General features: G+C 45.1%; 1 pseudogene; it reads right to left on the bottom strand.

The window, feature by feature from the left end:
* Positions 1 to 1293: 1293 nt before the first annotated feature.
* Positions 1294 to 4133, bottom strand: LOC100833872 (annotated as a pseudogene).
* Between the last annotated feature and the right edge of the window lie 3053 nt (positions 4134 to 7186).

The raw sequence follows: 7186 nt of genomic DNA on the forward strand, positions 1-7186 counted from the left end.
CAGCGCGTCAGGCTTCACGACGACGAAGACCGTTCCACGTTCCCGCTGGCTCTAGCTAGCTGCGTGGCCGGCTCTGGCCGGGTCGACCCGCAGAAGCTACTCCCGTGACCGTGAGGGGGTGTCCCGTGTTTGGCATCGGCGGCTTAAATGCGTTTTGGCCGTCGGACGGCGGCGTCGACCACTCCCAGCTAGCCAGTAGTGTGTGCAGTGACCAGACCGGCCGGCGCTGCAGCGCTGACGGGGCGCTCAGAATGGCCGCCCACCGCATCGTGCTCGGCGCCTCTCTGCACCGGTTTCTGTCGTCCTCTTCCCAGGGATGCCGGATCGGATATGCTCCATGTTAATTGGGGCAGCATCGTGCTAATAACCTACATTCAGCATCTAACAACTTTAGTGCAAATCCTTCGGCTAACTCCCATGCTGATCTTGGAATCTCTACAGTGGATGATAGCGGCGGTCGCACCTCATCTCACGGCACAAATGCATGACATCTCGTTTTGTGAAAAAAAAAATATCCCGGAAATAGTAGTTTTGTGTTACAAGCCCTTCGAGCGGTACTTGAATGAAACCCTATCCCCAAAAGCAGTAGCTTTGTGAAATTTGTTATAAACGCGACAAACAAATAACGAAAATTGACGAACAAATCGCATCAAAAGGACCCATGATTTAACATGGAAAAAACCTCTCCAACAAAGAGAGAAAAAACCACAAGCGCCAGCCAGCGAAACTTCGTATCACGGGAGTGTTTACACAACGTCAGAGATTTCACAGATGCAACTTATCCCACCGGTGGCTTACGAAGGGGGTATATGGGGCTATTTGCTTTGCGGCCGACGGGCGCCCTGCCAAAAGTTGGCGTGCCAACGCTTCCAGGGGCTAGCGTTTGCTTCAACGCCAGCAAATTGGCGAGCCCACGTTTCTCTCCTCAAAATCCGCCCGCGTCAGTTATCCTTTGCGCCCACGCACGGGCGAATCCTCGGCGGCAGAATTGCTCGCCCACGATTTGGCGAGCCAACGGTTTGGCGTGGTGGACTGGGGCGGAAAGCAAATAGGCCCTATATAACAGGTGAAATTAGGGCTTCAACGATCCAAGCCTACCAGCGATGGGCCTTGCTACGCTCCGTCAGAAGTTCGCGCCTTCTTAATGAATTTGGATCACAACTTCAACAAAATTTACTCCATAACTTAAATTACAAAAGGAACCCATGCAAATTTAAGTCACAAGAGATAAGTTGTGCAACATTGAAGTGTACGTCGCTATTTTGAAAGCAAAATGACAAAACATAGGATGGGTGCATTATTTAACAGTATGACAATGACTGTAGGGTTTTTTAACATTCAACTTAACCGTGGAGGGAACTTTGCCCAGAACATATCTTTCAATAGCCCAGAGCCCTCTGCGGGCTTGCTTGATGATATGCCTGCCTAACACAGGTTGACATCCAAAAGGTTTGTGGAGACAAGACCTAACGGCGTCTTCGGATCCATTATCATTTATAGGGTCCAATGTAAGGCTCGCAAGTGAAGTTGCATTCTCAAGGATATGGCAGGTCAGCTCCACCATGCTCTTTGCGGAGCAGAAACCCACAATCTTCACGTTCTTGATGTTGCTATGGCGGTGCCCTGGCAGATGCCTCAGATCCGAGTCCTCGGAAATCAATTCATGCTTTACGCGAGTCTGCGATACCTGCATGCGTAGGAACAAGATGCTAGAGTAAATGATTGCTTCACTATAGATACTAGATAACCATTAAGTTCAAGAGGATAAAGTTACTACACGCAATTTGAAAGTCTCCAAAACCGGATGACCATCCAGGAAAGAAACTAGAGAACAATAATCAAAGGCTGGGGAAAAGCCCCTATTTTCTCCACCGTGAAGAGAAATGTCCAAGTTCTTGAGTTTGAGAAATTTGGCAGGTATGACAGGCGTGTTGAACATCTGCCTTAGATATTCCAGGTTAGATATATATATTCGCATTGAATAATGCTGGTATATAATGATAAATCTATTGATTTCATAAGAACAATTGGAAAACAAAAGTTTGAGAATAAACCTCGCCAGCCGAAGATAGTTTGAGGGTTTCAAGATTTAGCATAGAGGATGGAAGCCTGGTACGGGCGTAATGAACAAGGTTAGATTTGTAAATATCCAGGCTCACTACAAGGTCCTTCACTTTGAAGTAGATCTCCAGGTGGAAATTGTACAAGGGCGCCATCAATACAAACACTGCAAAGATTTGGAGCTTTATTCTCTACCACTTTTAGAGCTTTGCAGCCGAACACTTGCAGGTAGTTGAGCCTGTGCAGAATGCAACCATTGAGAACCAGCTCCTCCATCGCAAAAGAATTGGAAAGAAGGCACCCTAACTCATCTCCTGTGATATGGACATAACACAAACGCAGCCTTCTCAAGCAAGAAAGTCCAGCCATGGGATGGAAGGCACAACTGATGAGGCAAAGCTGTTGAATCGAATTTACACTCCCATTGAATAAAAGTGAGCATGGGAAATTGTAATATCCAGAAGGCGCTGCATGTGATATTTTAACTTCTTCAATCCCTGGAGTGACAGCAATCTGAAGCCACCTGTCGAGATCACTAGGGGTGAAATCATCACCACAGGTCTCGAGCTGGAATGTCTTCACACCGAAGCCTGAGTGTTTTTTCATAATGCGGTTAACTCTATTGGTGAAACTCTGTGCCAGCTTATGTTCTTGATATAATGCATTTCTTCTAACTAGGCCCAATGTTTTCATACTGAATGTGAGGTTGGGATGACATCTCCAGGAACTTAGAAATGCACGAGAAACACAGCCGAGTCGGGCAGCATCTGGCAGTGGCAGTAGGGAATGTATATCATGCCAGATGTCCTGCAGTCGCAAGAATGTGAGAAAATTTAACGTTGGAATTGTATACGCAAGCAGATCGTCTAACCAGGCAGAGAATACAGCCGTATGAAGTAACATTACATGCCAGGTGCTCTGTGCAAAGTCTGCTACATTACATAGTTAAACAGACCAATGGACTGTGATAGTGGTACGTAAATTAAGCATTACATCATGAAGTGTTTTACCCTGACAGCCATTAGTTGCCTTCCTAAGATATTTACCTGTTATTCCCTAAGCAGTATTACAAGTTCCTAAAAAGAATAATTGTGTAATTGATGTTCTAGTGAGAAAGTATGAAACTCCGTCAAAAAGAGAAAGTATGAAACTAGAAAAATATGGAGCAGAAGCACATCTTCTATTTATTTTTCTTGCAGAAACTTGGCTGCAGTTAGAACTTCAATAATCTAGCAAAGTATCACACGTACGCTCAAGTTTATTCAAACTGACCACTTAGTTGCCAATTCTCGTAGTCTGAAACTCTGAAAGTGCATACCATTTATGCTTCCGAACTCCCTAAGAAGATACAAGAGGAATTTTTCTTTGTAAATTAGCTTTAGATATAGTATTATTAACTGTTCGATGGATTTTTGTCCCAACTTTTTTGGCAAAAATTTGTAGAAATAAAGACAGAAATTGATATAGAGAAAGAATGATAATTTGCAAACACCATGGTCAAAATGCTATTAGTTTGTACATGAATACAAGCATTCACTTATATTATTTTTGGTTGTCCTGGTGAAGACACACATGTGGTTGGGCACTAAAGAAACAAGCTCGTCAAAATCAATCATACATTGGTCCATGTATTAGTGATAACAAGATGCAGGTGACAAGGATTTGCATGACAAGCATATTTACATGCGTAGTGCTACTTTCAAGCAAATAAACTGAGAGTGGACCCACTGCATGTATAGAGGGATTGATCGATCAGCCAGCCTGGGTCTAACGCACCGTTTTGAAGCACATACATGCCCCTATGGTCCACCGATGCCGGCCGGACAACTCAAACGTTTAGAAGTCAGATAAGTACTGGTTGTTTGTATGTCCAACGGCAGGAGTTCTGATTGATCCGGAGGAAGGGAGTTTGTTAGCTAACTACCTGATCTGCCCGTGTGACCAAGTATAACGAGGGGTGGACTCGGAGGCAGAGAAGATCAGAAGACAGAGGCTCACGAAGAAAGATAGAGGCCGGAGGGGCGCGGCGGCGCCCGCGCCCAGCCCAGGGCGGTGACGGCAAGCTGCACAAGAAGAGAAAAGGAGAGCTCCAGAGTAGAACACATCACGAAGTACACGCAGAAGCAAAAGAAGTCCCTCAAGTGCTGCTGGTCTTGGTGTCTTGCTGATACATCAACGAGGATGCAGTCTTCTCCTCCACCATGCATGGTATATATACACTTGTTTCTATTGTTCTTTTCCATCCAGATGCAGATACAGAGAGAAGGTCAGAGGGGAGGAAGAAGCCAGGCGGCCACCTCCGGAAGATGACTCAGAGGAGGATATTCAAGAAAAGATCGCGTCAGGCGACTGCTCTTACAGGGATTGCAGCAGAAGGAAGATCCTTGAGAGAAGATCAGCCGGAAGGTGCAGGTTGGCCGCCAAAGGGATTATCAAGCTGATCGATGCAGAGTGTTGCAGTTGTGTCATCGAGTAGTCTTCTTTATGCTTGATTACGAAGAAGAGTTAGAAGATGGCATACAAGGCTCCAGTACAGCGTCAGCAAGGAGATCATGCTCTTCAATCTCCAGCGGTGCCTTCGTTTCAAGAGCAGATCGTCGGGACGGCCTAACGGTCGATCTCGCATCTGCAACAAAATATGAGAGATAGTTTCATGGCATCCGTGGCTCTTCCTGGCACCGTGTCGCTGTCACGGATGGACCATCGTACTCGTGTGCTTCTATAAAATTCATGAGGTCGGCGGCTCTACCCGGTGTCGTGTCGTCGTCGCGGGCGGTTAAGAAAAAGAAAGAAAAATATTATGTGGCATCCGTGACGGATGGACCACCATTGCCGTCTATAAAATTCATGAGGTCCGCGGCTCTATCCGGCGCTGTGTCGTCATCACAGGCGGTTAAAAAAAAGAAAGAAAAAGATTATGTGGCATCCGTGACGGATGGACCACCATTGTGGTCTATAAAATTCATGAGGTCCGCGGCTCTACCCGGCACCGTTTCGTCGTCGCCGGCGGTTAAAAAGAAAGAAAGAAAGAAAAAGATTATGTGGCATCCGTGACGGATGGACCATCATTGTAATCTATAAAATTCATGAGGTCCACGACTGTACCTGACGGCGTGCCGTCGTCGTGGACGGTTTAAAAGAGGGAAAGAGATACTATGACATCCGTGTCTCTACCTGGCACCGTGTCGTAGCCACGGATGGACCACCATTGTCGTCATGTGCTTCTAAATATTTGTGATGTCCACAGCTCTACCTGGCGACGTGTCGTCGCCGTGGACTATTAAAAAGGATTATCTGGCATCCGTGGCTCTACCTGCCGCCGTGTCGCTGCTACGGATGGACCACCGTCTCCGTAGGTTTCGATCTACATAAATCAACATCCTTGTGGCAGCAATATGCATACACGTGGTGACTGACATGGCCATCTACCGTGAAATTAAGTCGCCATGCCAGATTGACCGTGTTTATGAAGATGATAATAGAAGAGCGATGTCGTAACAACTTGTTGTGTGCAAACAATCATATAGTGGATTTGGCCTTCGTGCCACCGTGGTTTTTTTTACCCGATTTGGGTTTTCCACGTTAAAACTTGTGTCTCGTGCTTCTTGTGTTGTCTGTTTGGCTGCATAATTATACAACGGCATGAACTCGAGAATGTGCGAAAATGATCATTGACCCTTTTAGGTATAGCTTAATCGGAGGTGTTCCGCGAGTATATATACCGCAGATGTAATTAACTGAAATTCTTTCGAGATTTCAGGAATCAAGAATCCTTGCAATCGTTAAAGTCAGATAATTATCAAGGCGCATTTCAGAAAATACATGTGAAAAAGGACTATGTAAATTGTCAAGACTCAATAAGATACAAGTTTTCCTATTTCCATGTGTTGATATCAGTTTAATTGTATACAATGGTATACTGGCACGCCCGCACTCAAAACGCCATAGCGGATAAATTTAAATATTTATCTTGCAAAAACATTAACGTATCTATTATATCAGCACACTATGAACAAGCAAACGGCCATTGGAAAGTCATAGATAAGATTTGAATGAGAAAGCTGTCAAGAATGTGGGAGTTAAAAACATTTGAATGAGACGGGGAAAACAAAAAGGAAAGGAAAGTTGTTCCGCAGGCAAGTGACTTGCCTTACCTGATACACCTGTTGGGCCATCCCTCCACATGGAGTTGGACTTTCAGTCCAGCAAACAGCCACAAGCCTAGTGCTTGTGAACCGTTGATCTCAGTCCCATCTAATGGCTGAGATTGCTCTTCTTGTTGTATAAGGAGAAGAAGAAAACCCTAGCCACCAATAAGTCTCAAGTCCTGAGAGTGTGGCTGCCATTGTGAGAGCAAGAGAAAGCAACACAAAAAACATAACCTGTGAGAAGAGAGGAAGAAAAAACTAGAGGTGATTTCTGCCTAGATTGGTGATTCCAGACCGGTTGTCTTCAAACTGGTGATTGGAGGCTCAAACGTGCTTGGATTGACTCAAACTTGGTGAGCTTGTTCCTTACTTTGAGTATTTTGATCTGGTTGGCTGGTTTGAGTGTTGGGTCAGAGGAGCATCAAATTTGAGAGTGGTTTCGTCAGCTTAGGGACTGCAGTTTCAGAACAGAGTAGTTTTGGTAGACGAACAGTTTGGGTAGGCAAACGGTGTGCAATTGAGCTGAAATTTGGAGGGATTGTTGAGGACTCGTGGATATACTTGTTTGCCAAATTTGGTGCTTTTTGGATCAGCGGTTTAAGAAAAGTTAACAGAATACCGAAGGGGACAGAAGTTATGTCAACTCTGCTTTGTTGTGGTTCTACCTCTCATGGTTGTTGTTGTGATTACCGGTTGGTAATGTGCTTAGTGTGTTGTGCATCTCTAGATGTTCTAGAGAAACTCTTGTACCCATTTGCTCATAGTGGAAGTTGTCCACAGGCGTGGTTTTTACTCCTCAGGTTGAGGATGTTTTTCCACGTTAAATCCTTGTGTCACTTGTGCATGTTGTTTGTGTTTATTCCGCTGCTTACTTGTTGGTTGAATCTATCCTCAAAGTTCATTGCAAGTTGAGGGGATTGTGATTTGCTTTATTGCTGTCCTATTCCCAACATATCAGAGCAAGGTTTGCTTTGGGC

The sequence above is a fragment of the Brachypodium distachyon genome, chromosome 2, assembly GCF_000005505.3.
Source record: "Brachypodium distachyon strain Bd21 chromosome 2, Brachypodium_distachyon_v3.0, whole genome shotgun sequence".
NCBI classification, from domain to species: domain Eukaryota; kingdom Viridiplantae; phylum Streptophyta; class Magnoliopsida; order Poales; family Poaceae; genus Brachypodium; species Brachypodium distachyon.